The sequence below is a fragment of the Notolepis coatsorum genome (assembly GCF_963971535.1).
Source record: "Notolepis coatsorum genome assembly, chromosome: 5".
In the NCBI taxonomy this organism is placed as follows: domain Eukaryota; kingdom Metazoa; phylum Chordata; class Actinopteri; order Aulopiformes; family Paralepididae; genus Notolepis; species Notolepis coatsorum.
The window spans coordinates 108,864,591-108,885,623 of record NC_140169.1 but is presented as its reverse complement, the minus strand read 5'-3'; positions in this window follow the sequence as shown (position 1 = coordinate 108,885,623).

The window sequence follows — 21,033 nt, the reverse complement described above, 5'->3', positions numbered from 1 at the left end:
GTTGGAGCAGAGTCAACTCCCGGGTTACCCGGTTGAGTGTGCACCTGCACGTTCATGACGTCTGCCAATCATGTCAGCCTTCTCTGCCTCGACCCCTCTGGGTGTTTTTTTTTTAATGGAGGCTTTGTCATGGTGATCAACAACGCCAGCATACGCCCCTTCCACCGGGGGGGCTGTTTTCAGCTGACTCCTTTGGCGCCTGTCTCGTCCGCAGTGCTCCAGGCTCAGGTTACAGCCTGCTGCCTGGTTTCCCCGGTGCGCTGCCTGCTTCCGTTGGTTAACCTTTTGAGTGCTTACGGCCATGCTGACTGCCTGTTCTGCAGGGTCAGTGTGCCAGGCGGTGTGCTATTGTCGGGAAAGGGCCCGCTCTTGGAGGGGCCTTATCCGAATACGCTGGCGATGTGGGGGGCGGTGTCACTAAGTGACCACCTGGTGGGGTCTTGATGCCTGGCGTCATTGACCTCTCCAGGCCCCCTTTTTCCAGGGGATCCAGTCCCTTCAGTGGGACTGGGTCTTCCTTCACGCTCCGCTGCTACGGCCTTGCCACAGGGTTGGGGTTGCTCTTGACCCCGTGATTTTGGGGGCAGTAACAAGGTTTGTTCCTTCCGTTCGTTCCCTGGTGGCATGTGGGTTGTGTGTGTGTGTAGTCGTGGGGTCAAGCCACGGTCTGCTCACCCTGTGCGTTGAGTTACTTGAGTTCCTCTTCGCCCGGTCGGATCCGTCTCCCTCCCATAAGCCTCCAATAGGGGGGGTATCCTCCATTAGGGAGGGTCGGGGGGCTCGGTCCTCCCCGGTCTGATGGTTGTGGGGGGCCTCAGCGGGGTACATTTGTCGGGCTATGGCTCCCGCTCAGCTCCTGTTGTGCAACTGGTGCTGAGCGAAGCCATAATGAAACAGAACGTAAGGTTATGTATATAACCAAGTTCTGTGAGTTATGGTGTGCTCAGCACCAGGACGCCGCTGCGGCCCTTGATCTCGCCTTGTGGTGAAAGTTTGGGAAGGAGGCGAGTAGGTGACCACACACCTGCTTATGAAGGTAAGCGGATGGGGGTGTGGTCAGACGAATGTTGGGATGTAAAGGTACATGGTGGAATTTTTTATTCAGTGCATGTGCACAAAGTGAAGTACAGTGCAACTGGTGCTGAGCACACCATCACAGAACTTGGTTATATACATAACCTTACGTTATAGGATAACCGCATGTTATGGAAAACAATAACTTTCTTACCATTAGCTGCTGGTGCTGACTTCAGTTGCTGCTTAAAATCAGCTGACAGACGGGCAAACGTGAGGCGAGATGCTCGGTTTGCGATAGATTTCTATTAAAAGCGGGAGGGCAATGCGTTGCGCAACATAACAAAAAACCATGCACCTCAGACAGGCATTCAAATATACATTTTTATTCATAATATTATTAATTGTTCAAATTATTCTTGATGAGGACCATGCGCATTGTCCTTTACAAAAATAATTGAAAAAATTTGTTACTTTTTTAAGGGCACTTTGGTCATCAAGGGGCACATGGGCAAGTGCTTGGGACAACATTGGGACAACGTATACTGAGTTACTGAATTAAAAGTAATGCGTTAGAGTACTAGTTACTGCCAAAAGTAACGGTGTTACTGTAATATATGTTACAATAACATATTTGAATCAATACATACAGTATTTGAATCTGAATACCATGAGTAAAGTAAACAGTACAAGGTGCAGTCTGTATCCTATTGGTCATAATATACATTATAGTCTGTGCAGCTTTTTGGTGGTTAAGAGTCAGACACACTTAGTAAGGGTCAGATATTAGTTGTTTTCTATCCTGAATTACTTAATTAAGTCATGGCAAATATCTGGTTAGCACTACATTTCAAGAGGCCCTTCTGCATGATTGCGCAAAACCCAATTTTACAGATTAGTCAACAAAGAAGTTCTTAACTGGAATATATCCCCAGTTGCTATTGCAACCGTGTCCTGCTGTTTTTTAATTAATTAATTTAATTATTTTCCATCGTGGCCAGGGTCCAGAGGTATTAAAACTGAGCAGTCTGGAAAACAGCCTCCCATTAAAGTTGGTTAATGTGTAAATGTCCCTGTAAAAAACAGTTAAAAGTAATATAACACTGATTACCTTTTTTGTCACTTAACAACCTTTAGCATTCCTGAATTACACCACACATATTTTCCATAGCTGTGAGTGACTGATAAAATAATTGAGAGGGTATTTCTGGAATAAAAAAATTATGGAAATAAATCAAAAGATCATTCTTGATATGAAAATTCTGTTTTATAGCCATTACTGTACTTAATGGATCTCTAACGAAAACAATTTGCAGTAAAGTATATGAAATCTGTGCTTGTAACCAGTCTATTTTAATTACCATACTTATTATCCAACCACACAGATGCTCAGGAAGATTCAGAAAATGGATATTTCACTGAGGATCGTAAAGTATGCAATGCATAGTAAAAAGAGTGACTAATTAGGCCTGCAGAGTTTTAGTTATTGGACTGAATAAAATGGTTCATAAGTTCAGCTCTCCCCACATTTTGTGGGGTCTATATTTACAGTCTGGTCAATAGAGTGCCCTAGCTTGGCACCCTAGGTCAATGTGAACAAAAGAGGCAATGAATAAATTATAATAATTATACATTAAATTTAAAACGCCTTCCAAGTAAGGATTAGGTTCCTTTCAAGGGAGTCCAAGGGAGGAGCAGCAGCACTGAAGACTCTGTCCCCAACAATATGCAGTCTGGTGTGGGGGATGATGAGTGTCAGTCAGGTAGGAGGTCAGAGGTGCTATTACGTTACCATTGACTGAAGGAGTGCTCGTTGTCTTTGTCAATGTAACATAATGAGGAGACAGTAGCCAAAGTAACCAACAAAAGATATTTAATTTATATCTACCATGGTTTTGTAAAGAAAGAGTAACATAAAATAACGACAAACAAAACACAGAACTGTACAAACGGGATCAGCATCTCACACAGGGGAGAACAGAACAGTTATACACGAGGGGTGGAGGAGGTCAGAGGGGCATAGCCTACGAGAGGGGTGTAGGCGTGGAGGAGGTCAGAGGGGCGTAGCCTACGAGAGGAGGTGTAGGCGTGGAGGAGGTCAGAGGGGCGTAGCCTACGAGAGGGGGTGTAGGCGTGGAGGAGGTCAGAGGGGCATAGCCTACGAGAGGGGGTGTAGGCGTGGAGGAGGTCAGAGGAGCGTAGCCTACAAGAGGGGGTGTAGGCGTGGAGGAGGTCAGAGGAGCGTAGCCTACGAGAGGGGGTGTAGGCGTGGAGGAGGTCAGAGGGGCGTAGCCTACGAGAGGGGGTGTAGGCATGGAGGAGGTCAGAGGAGCGTAGCCTACGAGAGGGGGTGTAGGCAGGGAGGAGAGGGGGTGTAGGCATGGAGGAGGTCAGAGGAGCGTAGCCTACGAGAGGGGGTGTAGGCGTATTTGTATTTGTATTTATTGGTTTAAAATACAGAGACAGTGTATATTAAGGAACATTTGACTGTAAATATACCAGTTTAGCCAAGTTGGCTAATTTTCAACTGTAGTCTCTGGGGCAGGTGACATGAGCACAACAATAATTAAAACATAGTACAATAATTAAAACACAGTAGGAATCAGTATAGGTTACAATACACTAAAATACATACAAATAAATACATTAAAATACATTACAATACAACCCCTCAGTTAAAATGGTTGCACACTTGACCATCTATCAACCATGATTTTAAGTTAGTTTTAAATGAAATGTAACTTTGATACTCCCTGAGCCGTGTTGGCAGACTGTTCCAGGTGTGGGCTGACTAAAAGCAGACCTCCTGTTTGGGACTACACAGTCCCCTCTGACTCAGTGGCGGCTCTACCACTAGGGGCGCAAGGGCGCCGACCCACCTGCTGACTGCTGTTAAATCAGAGAGAAGAAGAAAATAAAACTTTTTAGTTTTGAGTTTTATAGCCCTATAAATAATATAAACATGTTTAAAATTAATAACATTTACTCATTTTAAGTATGTTTGTGTTTCCAATGCACAATATAACGTTATTATATAAAATAAAAAAATACTCGTTTTCTTGAACAGGAAGTGACATCAGTTTTTATTTTTTTTTTCTCGGTCCGGGCTAGACGCAATAGCGCTCTGAGTGCGCGTCACGGTTTGATCGCTGTATCCGTCGAAGCCAATCAGTGCGTAACGCGTTGTGCGTTGAAATATGACTATTATGTTGGAATCCGGGCGCGATTTGAAGCGGTCTAGCCAGTAGCGTCAAGAATGTCTGTAGCCGCATTTCGCGGAGACGCTCTCTGATTGGCCGACGCCAGTATTTTTTTCCGTAGCAGAATTTCACAGAGACGATCTCTGATTGGCCGAATCCAATTTCTAATGTTCCAATTCTAGCTTATTCCGGAATTTCCGGTCCGTTGGTGAGAGACTGAGAGATAGTTGTGTTGTTGTGTTGTTGTGAAATGCAGGCAGCAGAGCGTGCCGTGACTGCAAGTTCTTTAGATGGTTAAGCTTAGGCACTCTTTCAAAGTTGGTTAAGGTTAGAGTTTGTCTTAGAGCATGGCGATAGAACGCCAGGTAGTTTGCAGTCTGTTCGACGCGGAAAAATTGACAAAGAAATGTACTTGTGTTGTGCTAACAGCCTAACAAGCTAACACTTGGCTAACAAGCTATATGGCGGATGCAGTCTGGAGACAGTGGACAGTGGATATACATCAACAGTGGATTATACACGTTTATCAAGCTCTCCTGCCCTGGACGTTTCAACTAAACAGTGAGTCTCTCTCTCTCTCTCCCTCGCTCTCTCTCTCTCGCTATACACAGCTGTCTCCGCGAAATGCGGCTACGGAAAAAAGTATTGACTGTGCTTGCTGAGACGATAATTAATAGGCTAGCGATTCAAAACGCGCTGCTGTGTTGTGAACTATAACATTAATTTAGCTGCTGCTGATGCATAATGAATGAATGGTGAGTTGTTTAAAATGACAACATACATGTGTTAATTATTTGATTTGATTGATCCGAGAGACAGAGAGAGATTGCTCCAGAGCATCTCAGAGCATTACATTTTCAACTCGACCTATTAACGAGAACTGCGACCTACAAGGCACCAGCGCCAGCGGCCGCCACTGCTCTGACTACAGACCTGGTATATCTCTCAGCAGATGCTTTCTGTTTTATGAAAGTACAGAGGGGGGGGGGGGGGGGGGCAAGCCATGTAGGATTTTATAGGTAAGGCAGGCATCTTTGAATGTAGGAGGTCAGAGGAGCGTAGCCTACGAGAGGGGGTGTAGGCGTGGAGGAGGTCAGAGGAGCGTAGCCTACGAGAGGGGGTGTAGGCGGGGAGGAGAGGGGGTGTAGGCGTGGAGGAGGTCAGAGGAGCGTAGCCTACGAGAGGGGGTGTAGGCGTGTAGGAGGTCAGAGGAGCGTAGCCTACGAGAGGGGGTGTAGGCGTGGAGGAGGTCAGAGGAGCGTAGCCTACGAGAGGGGGTGTAGGCGGGGAGGAGAGGGGGTGTAGGCGTGGAGGAGGTCAGAGGAGCGTAGTCTACAAGAGGAGGTGTAGGCGTGGAGGAGGTCAGAGGAGCGTAGCCTACGAGAGGGGGTGTAGGCGTGTAGGAGGTCAGAGGAGCGTAGCCTACGAGAGGGGGTGTAGGCGTGTAGGAGGTCAGACGAACATAGGCTCAGGAGGTAGAGCAGTCGGTAATCCGGAGGTTCCCGGTTCGATTCCCGCTCCTCCCGGGCAGTGTGTCGAAGTGTCCTTGAGCAAGACACTTAACCCCTAATTGCTCCCGATGTGCAGGTTGGCACCTTGCATGGTTGCCTCTGCCACCGGTGTGTGAGTGAATGGGTAAAATGTGAGGAACAAATTGTAAAGCGCTTTGGATGAAAGCGCTATATAAATGCAGCCATTTACCATTTAGGCGGGGAGGTGGTCAGAGAGCTCTTCATGGCCATGGTCATGGAATATAACCACCATCCTCATATAAGTGAGGAGGAATGTTTTAAAAATCACATGGAGGTGCTGGAGGGTGGGGGTGATGCACTGCAGGGTGGGGGTGATGCACTGGAGGGTGGGCGTGATGCACTGCAGGGTGGGGTGATGCACTGCAGGGTGGGGGTGATGCACTGGATGGTGGGGTGATGTACTGGAGGGTGGGGTGATGTACTGGAGGGTGGGGTGATGTGCTGCAGGGTGGGGGTGATGTACTGCAGGGTGGGGTGATGTACTGGAGGGTGGGTGATGTACTGGATGGTGGTGTGATGTACTGGAGGGTGGGGTGATGTACTGCAGGGTGGGGGTGATGTGCTGCAGGGTGGGGGTGATGTATTGCAGGGTGGGGTGATGTACTGGAGGGTGGGGTGATGTACTGGAGGGTGGGCTATTGTACTGGAGGGTCGGGGTGACGTGCTGCAGGGTTTTGTGTGTGTGAGCAGCCTGGCAGCACAGCACCCCATTAGTCGAGGACAGCCCTAGCAATTGACCTATCTCAAACCCCGCCCTCTTTTCCTAATCTTCCAATCACAACATTTGCTTCCCTGTGACAAACTGGGAAGCAAATGTTGTGATTGGAGGATTAAAAAAATAGGGCAAAGTTTGAGATAGGTCATTAGGGGCCCTCTGCCACATCACTGCCTGACCATAATGGCGTATGAGGCGTTGTTATGGCAACTGACAGGCATTTCTAAATCGGAGCGAGCCTCAAGTGCCTGGGGAGAGAGGAGAAAGGCTCTGGGCTGAGAGATACATTTCAACTCAATGCCTCGGTCTGCTCTTCAGTGTGCTGGTGAGGAACGCACTGCAACCGGGAAGGTAAACTTGGATAAACACATACCCATGACCACGTGCACACTCACATGCACATGCACGCACGCACGCACGCATACACACACACACACACACACACACACACACACACACACACACACACACACACACACACGCACGCACGCACGCACGCACGCACGCACGCACGCACGCACGCACGCACGCACACACACACACACACACACACACACACACACACACACACACACACACACACACACACACACACACACACACACACACACACACACACACACACACACACAAGCTGAATAAAATATTGGTAGTACTTCAGACACAGGTCCCACCAGGTCCTATTTTCCCCTCTAACCTGCTACAGCTTTCCCTGCTGTCCTGTGAAACTCTGTGTTGCATGCGAATTACTCTCAAGGCTGCAGTGCTGTCTGCTAGTGGCAGAGTAGACAATGGACCTGGGTGGCTCTATGCCCGGGTTCTTTTTTAAAAGTGATGAAAGTAAAGCAAGTCTTAATAAATTGCTATTCACAAAGCACGCGCAAAGGGTGAAATACCGTGCTAACTGCGTTGCCATCATCGCGTCTCTGTGCGTCGGTGCTATTTGCGGGTATTTAAATGAGGTAATATGGGCAGAAAATGTGCCTCTTTCTATGCAAATTAGCCTCATTGCAAAAACACTCCAATTCACAAAGATTGACGCTAATTGCCACGCGCAGTTAAAGTGGCGCTATTTACGTCTTCTGAGAATTGGTGGTAACTATAAGTGCATTAGTGGCCAGTGTCTCCTGTGATCCGTTGGGTTAGGTAATAGAACCTGCGCGTATTCTCATATGCTCCAGAATAAACTTTTAATTTATACATTTCGTCAGGTCCATGAGGAGTAGACACTGGAAACACGGTCAAAAGTATATTCTGGAGTATATGAGAATACGGGTTCTAACTAAACATTAAATACAACTTGATTTCTCACTCTAAAAATATTCGAAAATGTTTTCAATAATTGGCCGAATAACTCAGAACCATGGACAGGTCTGCTCAAACTAATTTATTTTGGGATGACATGACAAACGATTTGGTACCATCTGGGTGGACAAATTCGAGATGTGATATTTTATATTTTATTCCTATACATCCCTAGATTGTGTTTTGATATGATAGACAGTTTGGTTTTGTAGCTTATTAGTGGTTAATGTAACTGCCCCCCGGCTTGGTGTTGAAATAAAGATGCGGTTATGTTTCGTACAGATGCTTTTATTTATTTTCTCTTTTTTCTCTTGCATTTCAGCTTAGCAGTACTGTAGCTTTTCTTTGGTAATTGTGTCGTTGCACCGTGTTTGTACAGGTAGTGACGGTTGCATCATTTGCTCCGTTTGCACCCCGTTTGCACCGTGAAAACTGCATAGGACAGTCAAACACAAACATACAATTAGTTATATATTTCACATTTCAATATTGTTCACATGTTGTTCATTATTATACCAAAGTGTTCAAACAAACAATTGTATTCAAAGATATTTAAAAGGTGAACTCGTCTTCCATAACAAAGGCACTCAGGGAAAAACAATGATATATAATAACGTTACTTGTCCGGCAGCAGGTGCCTTTGATTAGAATCTACTTCCTGAGTGCACCACTTTATATGTTTATAAATGTTTGGCGGTTACACACATAAATATACAACAACATATCTTCAACAACAGTAATAATAATAATACATTTGAGTGTTCGACATACCTTATTCCGCTTTACCAAGGGTAGTTAATTTAACTGGAGTAAGGTCCTTCTATCATACATATTCGCTGCCTGCTCCGTCGTTATCTCTGAATTACTTCCGCCTTGGTCACACAGGAAGCTGTGACTTTATACTAAAGGAAGACGAGCTCTGCCCCCATGTGGACACTAAATGAAAGTGCACAAGTGGCTCCGAAATATTATTTTCTTAAATAGATAAATAGAGGGCTCAGTATTCTGAGCCAATACAGAGAAATTGATCATCTAGACCAACGCAAATCAAAGCTTACTGACAGTAAAGATGATAGGCATCTTTACCCTTGGCGGTCAGTTACACTCCCACCAAATCCTGCTATGACGGATAAGCACAAAACAATTAATTTAGTCATACAGGATTTCCTTTTAGATTTCACATAGCATCAAAATAATACAATTCAAGCGTTTCTATACTAATTACTCTCGAGGAGGAGTACCAATTTCTGGATCGGTCGCTCGAGGACTGAAGGTCTGGTAGAGTGATCTTTTCGCTCCCCAGTCTGTATTTTTACTCGACGTACTAGACCGTCGCTCTCTGGAATGGCTTCGACGACCCGACATAGTTGCCACTGGCTTCTTGGCAGGTTACTGTCCTTGAGGATGACTATGTTGTTCACCTTGAGGTTACGCCGTGGTACGTGCCACTTCTGGCGTGTAGAAATGTTCAGGAGGTATTCCTTCTTCCAGCGGCTCCAGAATTGTTCGATTAGGTACTGGACTCTGCGCCATCTCTTGGTTGCATACATGTCCTCTTTAACAAATCTCCCAGGGGGTGGAAGAGCGATTTTAGACTTCATCATGACTAGATGGTTTGGTGTTAAGGGTTCTAGCGCCATAGGATCGTTGATACCATCTACTGTCAGTGGTCGGCTGTTTACAATAGCTGTAGCTTCATAGAAGAGTGTTCTAAGAGAGGCGTCATCAAGTCTGCCTGGACACAGAGCGATAGTGGCGTTCAGCACATTTCTTACTGTCCTGATTTGACGTTCCCAGACACCACCTGCATGGCTGGTGGATGGAGCGTTGAAGACAAATTCACACTGTTTCTCTGCTAGAAAGATCTCCAGTAAACTGGCGTCACATTGTTTGAGTGCTTCTTTAAACTGGTTTCTAGCTCCCACGAAGTTAGTACCGTGGTCGCAATGAAGTTGCCGAACAGCTCCTCTGAGGCTGATGAAGCATCTCAAGGCGTTAATGAATGAGTCTGTTGATAAGTCTTCAAGCATCTCGATGTGGATAGCTCGTGAAGCTAGGCAAGTTAGTATCAGGCCATACCTTTTGTACTCCTTTCGAGCCTTTTTAATCAGAAAGGGGCCGAAGCAGTCCATGCCACTGTATGAGAAAGGCGGTGAGTCTTCCACACGCTCTTTAGGGAGTTCGGCCATTTGCTGCTCTTCAGTAGGTCGTCGGAGTTTCCTGCATCGTACACAGTTGTGAATCAGCTTGGCTACTAATTTGCTCCCACCAATGACCCAGAATCCATTTGCTCTCAGTTCCATTTGGGTTTGACTTCGGCCTTGGTGACAAACTTGAGCGTGGTGATGAGCCGTAATTAGCTTGGTGATAGGGCTGTCTTTTGGCAAAATGATGGGATGTTTCATTTCTTGACTGAGGGATGAGCGTCTCAATCTTCCACCCACACAGAGAAGTTCTTGATGCAGAATTGGATCAAGGGAATGGAGAGCACTTGAACTTGGGAGAGCATCTCCTTCCTGGCATCTCTTAATTTCCTGAGAGAAGGCTTGCTGCTGGACAAGCTTGATCACTATTTTGGCAGCTCTTTCTCGTTCTTCGACTGTCACCAGTTCGGTGTTGTGTACTTTTCCTGATCCCAGCCTCTTGATTCTTGCGACTACTTTCAGGATCTTTGACCATGAAGAGATCTGATTTAGGCGACTTAGAATCAAGTTCAAGTTCTTTAATAGTTGTCATACAGAAGTACAGAATACTTTCATACAAAATGCTTCTTACTGTTACGCTCCAGAGACTGTGCTAGACAAGATAGTATCAAATAACATAATAACATAATATAGCATGAATTTAGAAGAAGAAAATGAGGTCACAGTGTTCGGTATAGACATATGTACAATGTTCTGAGTTACCATATAATATACAATACACAATACTATGCAGTGTACTGTACTGTTAACTTTGGTTGTGAAAGCTTGGACAGCCTTAACCTCAGGATCGCCTACGAGTAGGTCTGCGAAGGGATTCAGTTTGGGATGTACTTCTTGCTCCCAGAGAAATGTAGGACCTGACATCCAGTTTGTTGAAGGAATGTGAGATGCCTGAAGGCCTCTGGAGGCATGATCTGCCGGGTTCTCTGCTGTTTCGATATAGTGCCATTTGCTTGGGTCAGTGTTTTCTCTTATCAGTTGGACTCTGTTCGCGACGAACACATGGAACCTTCTTGCCTCATTATTGATGTAGCCCAGAACTACTTGTGAATCTGTCCAGAAGAATTCTTCATCGATCTTCATCTGCAGTTCTCTTTTCAGCAACACACTTAATTTGGTTGCGACCACTGCCGCTGAGAGCTCTAGTCGTGGGATGCTTGAGACCTTTGTGGGTGCTACTCTTGCTTTGGCCATCACAAGACTGGAGTGTACTGTATTTTTGTCATTTTTGTACCTGAGGTAGGAACAAGCGCCATACCCCATGCTGCTGGCATCGGCAAAGTGATGCAGTTCCGTCTTGATGATGTTGCCGAAGTCATGTGGGTGGTAGCATCTAGGGATCGTGAATTCCTTTAAGTTATATAGCCCGATCTTCCATTCCTCCCACCGTGGCTTTAAGTCATCTGGCAGTGGATCGTCCCATCTTATGCCTCTGCGGCATAGTTCTTGGAGTATGCGTTTCCCGCTTAGGGTGAATGGGGCAACAAACCCGAGTGGGTCATAAAGAGAGGCGACGATGGAGAGGATTCCTCGACGGGTTGAAGGCTGGTCTTTCATGTTGACATTGAAGCTGAAGATGTCGTTGTCTATAGACCATTGAAGGCCAAGTGCATGCTCAGTTGGGGTCGCTTCCAGCTTAAGTTCGAGAGGGTCAGTGATTGTTGCTCTTTCTGAGGGTTTCACACAGTCGAGGGCGTATTTGTGGTTAGAGTTGAATTTGTGGAGGCGTAGGCCTCCTCGTTTGCACAATTTTTGTGCCTCGATGATCAGTTTCTTGGCCTCTTCGACTGATGAAACGCTGGCTAACCCATCATCAACGTAGAAGTTCTTCTCAATGAAGGCTGAGGCTGCTGGGTAGTCTTCTCTATGTTGGTGTGCCATGTACCTTAGGCCAAAATTGGCACATCCAGGAGACGAAGCAGCTCCAAAGAGGTGAACTGCCATCCTGTATTCCTGTGGTTCCGTTTCCAAATCACCTTCTCTCCACCACAGGAACTTGAGGTATTTTCGAGAGTCAGGGTGGACGAAGAACTGGTGGAACATTCTTTCCACGTCGCAGATTATGGCCACGTCTTCCTTTCTGAAGCGGCATAGAACTCCTATTAGGGAGTTGATTAAGTCGGGACCGGTCAATAGACAGTCATTTAGGGAAACTGCACAGAATTTAGCTGAGCAGTCAAACACGACCCGTAGCCTGCCAGGCTTTTGAGGGTGGTAAATGCCGTGATAAGGAAGGTACCAAGCGGTCTCTCCATATGAAGTGGTATGGTCAAGTTCTGCGTCACCTTTCTCGATGATGTCTTTCATGAAAGCCTTATAGCGTTCGTGATACTCTTTATCCGTCTTTAGCTTCTTCTTTAGAGACTGGAGGCGGACTGTAGCTAGTCTCTTGTTGTTTGGTAGGGATGGTGGGCTGCTACCCTTGAAAGGTAGAGGCATCTCGTAGTGTCCATCTTCTTTCTGTCTGATGTTCTCGCTGAGGAATTGTATGAAGTGAACATCTTCTTGAGACACGTACTTGTCCTCGTAGTTCCTTTCAGAGAAGTCTGACTCAAGTACTTTAAGGACATCTGTTGTAGACAGGGCTGGTATTTCTTTTACTGACACTCTATGTACAAAGCTCTGGCTCCCTTGTCGGTCCAGATGAGGGTTAGATGAGCCTATTATGCTCCAGCCAAGCTCTGTCCTCTGTGCAAAAGGTTCGTTTTCACAGCCTGTGATGACTTCGAGTGGAGCTAGCGCTGAGGGACAATCGCATCCTATTAACATACCCACTTCACAGTCTAGAAGTGATGGTAACTTGTTTACGAGATGCTTGAGGTGAGGCCACTGTAGCGCTGTTTTACCAGTAGGAATGTAGGATTTGTCTACTGGGATGAAGCTACGAGTGTAGGCTTGTGGCACTCTGATGTTGTTTGCAGAATGGAGTCCTCTGATTTGTAGGCCGCTGACACTCTTGCTGGTTATAACTGTATTTACAGCAGTCATTGTACTGAGTCTCAGCTTCACAGGTTGACTTTCCACACTTAACTCCTTAAGCAGGTCCTCTAAGATAAACGTTGTATCACTCTGTGTGTCGAGTAGTGCGTAAGTGAGCACCGTTATCTGTGGCTCTTGAACTGAAGACACAAGGACTGGGACAATGCTTGAGGTCGCAGAAGCACATCGGGTTGTAGTGTGAGACACGACTCTGCGGACTTCTTGGCCCCGGTAGTTTGCAGTAGATGTGCCACTCTGGGTTGTCTCTGGTGCTTGTGACCTCTCTTCGTGCAGACACGTTGGATGACGACGGTTGCAGGTGTTGCAGGTATGTCGCCGTTTACAGTCCTTGCTGGAGTGTCCCTTCTTTAGACATCCAAAGCAGAGGTGATTTTGGTAGATGTACGTTCTCTTATCCTCTATAGACCTTGATGCGAAGTTAGTGCATGTAGCAATGCCATGATTCTCATTCTTGCAGATTGGGCAAGGTGGTCTGGCTCTATAGGGTGAATACTGTGTCTCCACGATGTTGCTCTTTATGTGAGTGCTTGTATTCAACGCTCTGGCTCTCTTGGAAAACCTCTCGTCTGAGGCTCTGGAGTTCAACAGTAGTGGGGTAGCGATGGGGTTACAAGCTATTCGTGCCTCTTTGTTCAGAAACTTTGAAAAGTGTGCAAGACTTGGATAGCTTCCAGATTTATCTAGCTCTTCTACGATGATCCTGCTCCATCTTCGCACAATCCACTCAGGTAGTTTCTTGAGCAGTTTGTGGTTCTCTTCACAGTCGTTCAAGATGTCCAGTCCTCGGACATGTGGAATTGCCTCTGTGCATCCCTGTAGGAAGTCTGCAAACTCTCGGAGCGCCAGAGGATCGTTTGTGTTTATCTTAGGCCATCTCATTAGCTTGTCTCTGAACGCCCTTTGTATAATGAAGGGGTTTCCATACCTCTCTTCCAACACTCTCCAGGCACCTTTATATGCTTCTTCGGAGTCTCTGTAAAAGAATCCTTCCACAGACTTACGAGCTTCTCCAGTAAGGTACATTTTCAGATAAAACATCTTATCACTTGTTGGGAGAGGCTTTCGGTGTATCAGGGTCATGAAGGTCATCTTCCAATCAACAAATTTCATAGGGTCACCGTTGAATATTGTTGGTTCTGGTGTAGGTAGGCGATTCATGCTTAATGCACTTGTGATTGCTTCGGCTAGACTGAAGGCCTCTTGGTTTGCCGTCGCGCTGGGAGATGCTTGACGTTGGAATGCTGTAGGATGTAGCGGAGCACTATATTCAGGATTTTGGTGAGCAGTATTTATTTCATGGTCAGTGACTTCTTCTTCTTCGTTGTCTAGATCACTTCCCGAACTGTATGCCCTCACTCGGGCTGCTGCTACCTGGACTTCCTTCTCTGCTTGTAGCTGCTGTAACTTCATCCTCTCCTCCTCCAGCTTACGTCGACTCTGTACCTTCACCTTCTCCATTTCCATCAGCATGGCTGCCTCTTCCCCCTCTAGTTGGAGGAGACTGGTTTGCTGAGCCTGGATCACTTGAATGGCCTTTACCTCTTCCACTTTAGCCGCGAGTTCAGCTTCCCTCCGCCTGTTTGATGCCTTGGAACGTTGAGAGTGAATTGTTTCAGTATTTGTGTGACCATATACAGATCTGTACTCTTCTTTGTTCAGAGCTATTCTCACCCTCTCCTTCTCAAGTCTTTCATTAAAATCTTCCTCTTTTGTTTCCAGCTGCTTACACACAAGCTCTTGGGTGTCTGTCGTCAGCTGAATACAGGCGTCCATTTTATTTGCGATCTCAGGAGTCGTGGCATGGTTACGTAAAATGGACTCATATAAACTTCTTACTAAGTCACAACTTGCTTGAATGTCTTGTTTTAGTCTTTCAAGTTCTTCTGCTGGACAGAAGGTTCTTAGCTTCCCTCTTGCTTCCTTGGCTATCTTCTTCCACTTCTGATAAGCTTTGTTAAAAGCTTTCTCATTCCTCTTATCCTCCACTTCACGGTTTTCTTTTCCTTTCTCGGTTAGAGTTCTGTTCCAACTCCAAGAGGTTGCCAGCTTCGTCTTCTTGGGCCGACATTGTGCTTGATCACATACACTCAAAATATCAAATAACTAGATGGTATTTAAGAGTTCCACTTGCTGGGATGGATATCAGACAGCATAATATTCATTAAACATACAGGAGTTGCCACACGTCCGTGGTATTGCTGGGATGGATACCAGACAGCATGAGGGTAATTAGATATACAGAAGTTGCCACACGTCCGTGGTATTGCTGGGATGGATACCAGACAGCATAGGGTTAATTTAGATATACAGGAGTTGCCACACGTCCGTGGTTTTGCTGGGATGGATACCAGACAGCATAGGGTTAATTAGATATACAGGAGTTGCCACACGTCCGTGGGTTTGCTGGGATGGATACCAGACAGCATAGGGTTAACTCAGTAGGTTCATTCTTCCTTCTCTTCATACATGTATTTTCTTTAGTGTAGGGTCCTCAACATACATGTGTTCTCTTCAGAGTGAGGTCTTCATTGTACATGCATTTTCTTCAGAGTATGGTCTTCATTGTACATGCATTTTCTTCAGAGTGAGGTCTTCAACATACATGCATTTTCTTTGGAGTATGGTCTTCATTGTACATGCATTTTCTTCAGAGTATGGTCTTCATTGTACATGCATTTTCTTCAGAGTGAGGTCTTCAACATACATGCATTTTCTTTGGAGTATGGTCTTCATTGTACATTTATCCACTTCAGAATAAAGTCTTCATAATACATCCATCCTCTTCAGAGTAAGGTCTATTTCACATTTATCCACTTCAGAATGAGGTTTCATAATACATTTATCCTCTTCAGAGTATGGGTTTTTACTCACTGTTTATCATCTTCAGAGTATGGGTTTTACTCACTGTTGATCATCTTCAGAGTATGGGTAAGTCTTCGCTCACCACTGGTCGGTAAGTTTTCACTCACCACTGGTCGGTAAGTTTTCACTCACCACTGGTCGGTAAGTTTTCACTGTAACTGCCCCCCGGCTTGGTGTTGAAATAAAGATGCGGTTATGTTTCGTACAGATGCTTTTATTTATTTTCTCTTTTTTCTCTTGCATTTCAGCTTAGCAGTACTGTAGCTTTTCTTTGGTAATTGTGTCGTTGCACCGTGTTTGTACAGGTAGTGACGGTTGCATCATTTGCTCCGTTTGCACCCCGTTTGCACCGTGAAAACTGCATAGGACAGTCAAACACAAACATACAATTAGTTATATATTTCACATTTCAATATTGTTCACATGTTGTTCATTATTATACCAAAGTGTTCAAACAAACAATTGTATTCAAAGATATTTAAAAGGTGAACTCGTCTTCCATAACAAAGGCACTCAGGGAAAAACAATGATATATAATAACGTTACTTGTCCGGCAGCAGGTGCCTTTGATTAGAATCTACTTCGTGAGTGCACCACTTTATATGTTTATAAATGTTTGGCGGTTACACACATAAATATACAACAACATATCTTCAACAACAGTAATAATAATAATACATTTGAGTGTTCGACATACCTTATTCCGCTTTACCAAGGGTAGTTAATTTAACTGGAGTAAGGTCCTTCTATCATACATATTCGCTGCCTGCTCCGTCGTTATCTCTGAATTACTTCCGCCTTGGTCACACAGGAAGCTGTGACTTTATACTAAAGGAAGACGAGCTCTGCCCCCATGTGGACACTAAATGAAAGTGCACAAGTGGCTCCGAAATATTATTTTCTTAAATAGATAAATAGAGGGCTCAGTATTCTGAGCCAATACAGAGAAATTGATCATCTAGACCAACGCAAATCAAAGCTTACTGACAGTAAAGATGATAAGCATCTTTACCCTTGGCGGTCAGTTACAGTTAATAAAAACCGAAAAAAAATTCGCAAAATAAGTCTCCTGCCTCCTCGATCGGACTTTCCTACACTGAGCTATATGGTAACTTTCGCGCACCTACCGCATAATACCTCCGCAACAATGAGGCATTCACCTGTAGGAGGTAGGTGTGCAACAATTACCATATAGCTCAGCGTAGGAAGGTCCGATCAACTCTGGGTTTATCTCTACGTGTTCAGGAGACTCAGGTGCATAAAAACATGATCATGGTCATGTCTCTAGTACCCCCACAACCCGACGTACAAACGAATCTATGAAAGAGAGCAAGATATGGCAGGAGACTTATTTTGCGAAAACTCAGTTTTCGTCAACCACTAATAAGCTACCAAAACAAACTGTCTATCATATCAAAACACAACCTAGGGATGTATAGGAATACAAAAAATCATGTCAGAATTTGCCCACCCAATTGGTACCAAAAAAGTGTTTGGCCCAAGGACTATAAGAGCTACAGTATTGATTGTCAGGACTTCCAATTCGCGATCAGATAATGGAAGCTTCTGTTTTCTGTCTGCCATTGTCCTAGGACCTGCATACTGTTGCATGGGCAGTATTTATACTATTTTACCATATCAGGAGAAAATTGCACTCAGATGCTCCGTGAGCCAACAGCGCTGCCAGATATCAGGAGCAAATTGCACACAGTATAGGTCTGTTTGCGCTAGTATATCATTTGCGTAATAGTGAATAGGTCCTTAAGACGGAGCAAATAGCGGGCGTAAATCACACACAGTTAAGGGTACTATTAGCGGGCCGGGCACAATCCATTCTTTGTGAATTCACCCCTAAGTCTGTAGGAAAATGAAAGGGATTTCAAAATATCCTCCCCCTGTGGCTGCTGTAGACTCTCCAAACTATGGCATATTGTCACGAATAAAGATCTTACCATTTTAACCTTATTTCAATCCATATAATTCATATAAGAGGTTACCTGTATTATCAAATTTACCTCAATAATGATTATATGTGTAACAACAATGCATCAACCCTATAAGGTCGAATCGCATTGAATCTAATCATGATCAAATGAAGAGATTTCATGATGCATTGAATCGTTGCCTGAAGAATCGTAATCGAATCGAATCGTTGTGGGGTCAAATATTAACACCTCTATTATTGACCTTTATTACATGCCGTTTTAACATTCGCCGAAATGCTTGATTGTGATTGGTCAATAGCGCTCGTCAGAGGTCCGTTATTACTCGGTAACGGACCTCTGCCGAGCAATAATGACCGCTCTGCGCAGCTGGACCAATCAAGCCCACTGACACACAGATCGCAGTCATGAAAGCTGCTCAGCATATGCACAGCTGCACTCAGTCATCAGTGCAATCAGACCACAGATCTGCCGGCTGCCGGCGATGACAGCGGGAGCAACAGAACAGAACTGCGTCTGCATTTTATCTCGTCTTGTCGATGGTGTAAAATGAATTAGGTATATTGTTAGTAAGTTAGCCATGTAATAAGCGGGATAATGTATAGCCTATACTCAGTCATTGTCGCAAAATAATTGACCTTCACTGACGTTTAAAACACTGACATTTTAAATTCTGTCGGTCAATTATTTTGCGACAATGACCTCGTAGCTATACATTATCCCTTACATAGTCCATTCATGCTGAGTGAATCAGTTCCCCCAGCCACATTTGTGTATAAATATTTTTTGGGGGAATTAACTGATAGAAAATGTATCTAATTGCATCAAATAGAATCGAAAGGCATCGAATCGAATCGTGGTCAAATTACAAGATTGCATGATGCATTGAATCGTTGCCTGAAGAATTGTAATCGAATCGAATCGTTGTGGGGTCAAATATTTACACCCCTAATAATGATGAATGAAATCAGGGGCGACAGTGGCTTAGGAGGTAGAGCGGCCGAGCGGTAGAGCTGTCGTCTGGTAAGGTAAGGTTTGGTTCGATTCCTGCTCCTCCCGGGCAGCGTGTCCATGTGTCCTTGAGCGAGACACTTACTGCTCCAGATGAGCAGGTTGTCACCTTGCATGGGTGCCTCTGCCATCAGTGTATGAATGTGTATGTGGACAAAAAATACATTTACTATTGAAATTATAATTTTCTTTAAACACCAGCGCACAAATACCACATTCTCCATCACGTTGACCATCTGATTGACATGTGATTGCTTATTGTATTCAGTTGAATTAAAGGGGGCGAAATGGAGAAATGCATTCACCAACATACTTAACTTACCGAAATTAGATCAGTAAAGAGATTTGTGTCAGTGTCTGTACATGGTAGTATCTGGTCAGCCCTAGTGTTTACATGTTTACTAAATTAGCCTACTAAAACAATCATTCTTCATTAATCAACCAAATGCTAACTGACAACTGTGAAAGACAAACGGCATTAATTTCCCCAGTCGCTAACTCAGTTTCTAATGTTAGAATGGTATTTTTGGATCCGGATGTCTGAAATCAAGCCTAAAGTGATAATCATGAATTCATAGCCACACCTCTGGTTGTCCCCAAGAGGTCTGGGGACACTCTGGTTGTCCCCAAGAGGTCTGGGGAAACTCTGGCTGTCCCCAAGAGGTCTGGAGAAACTCTGGCTGTCCCCAAGAGGTCTGGAGAATCTCTGGCTGTCCCCAAGAGGTCTGGGGAAACTCTGGTTGTCCCCAAGAGGTCTGGAGAAACTCTGGTTGTCCCCAAGAGGTCTGGAGAAACTCTGGCTGTCCCCAAGAGGTCTGGAGAAACTCTGGCTGTCCCCAAGAGGTCTGGAGAAACTCTGGTTGTCCCCAAGAGGTCTGGAGAAACTCTGGTTGTCCCCAAGAGGTCTGGAGAAACTCTGGCCAGGAAGAGTGGGATAACTCAGCCGTAAAAACATGTGTCTTTCAAACCTTTTTAGTTTGTTAATCTTCTGCAGACCTCCGTGTAAAAAAACATTGGTAGCCAGTTCAGGAGAGGAGGCAGCACTCTTGCGCTATAAAATAATGTTTATGTGTACAAAAAGGTTAAAGGGATACTGAACACCATCTTTGGTCGTATTGCTTCCTGGCCACATTAACCTGTTATGTTAAGTCCTTACTTGCACTCACCCCCCATCAGTTGCTCCTGTGGTCTGTAGCTTTATTCAGTCTCTCCAACTTACAAACGACAGTTGTATGAAACAACAAATCTTTGTGCAAGTCTCATGTCAGACACAGGTAAGGGGATAGGCTACTTCTGGTGATAATTGATTATTTGGGGTTCCATATCTCCAACATCTGGCTTGGTCACACTAACATCTGGCCACACTCAGCATGCTGCTTGTAAGTCAGTTAATCACATCCACTGCTCAACAGCTGAAATCCTCTTAGCTGCTCTCACAATGGTTGAGCATCAGTGAGTTACGCAAATTCGTGAGTTGACCAAATTTGGCCACTTACATAGCTAACGAAGCGCGGTGCATTCACAACCGGAGACTAACTTGGTTCACATGGTCCTCCATTGACATGTATCGAGGGCACAGAAATGTTTCACGCTGGTGTGACCGGGCTATTACCTGTGGCTACACGACGGCCAATAAATCACACGGACATCGAGTCTGTAATATCCCTAATAAATCACGTTCACATCGAGTCTGTAATATCCCCCGGGATCCTCTGCTCTGCAGGGGGAGACACCAAAAGATTTGACTCAGCCCACAAATCATTTTTAATGAATCTGTGTGCACCTCTCCTTTAACTACACAAAGAACATCCGTGGCATGCCGACAACTTCGGTTGATGTCTTTCTCTCTTTTTGTCCATCTGTCTGTCTGTCTGTCTGTCTGTCTGTCTGTCTGTCTGTCTGTCTGTCTGTCTGTCTGTCTGTCTGTCTGTCTGTCTGTCTGTCTGTCTGTCTGTCTGTCTGTCTGTCTGTCTGTCTGTCTGTCTGTCTGTCTTTCTCTCTCTCTCTTTTCCCCTTTCCTTTTAAAAAGCGGAGGGGGGAGGGAGGTGTCGAGGTCTGATGTTTAAGTGACCTCCCTCGCATCAACATAATCAGATAAGGAGCGAGGCAGGCTGGAAGCCGAGGGGGAATAAATGTAATGTTTGTTTAATGACTTCAAGCTAACTAAAAGGGAAGAACAAACTATCAAGGCACAGCTTGTGTGGGCTTGTTCTTTGATGAACCATCACTACACACACACCCACCCAC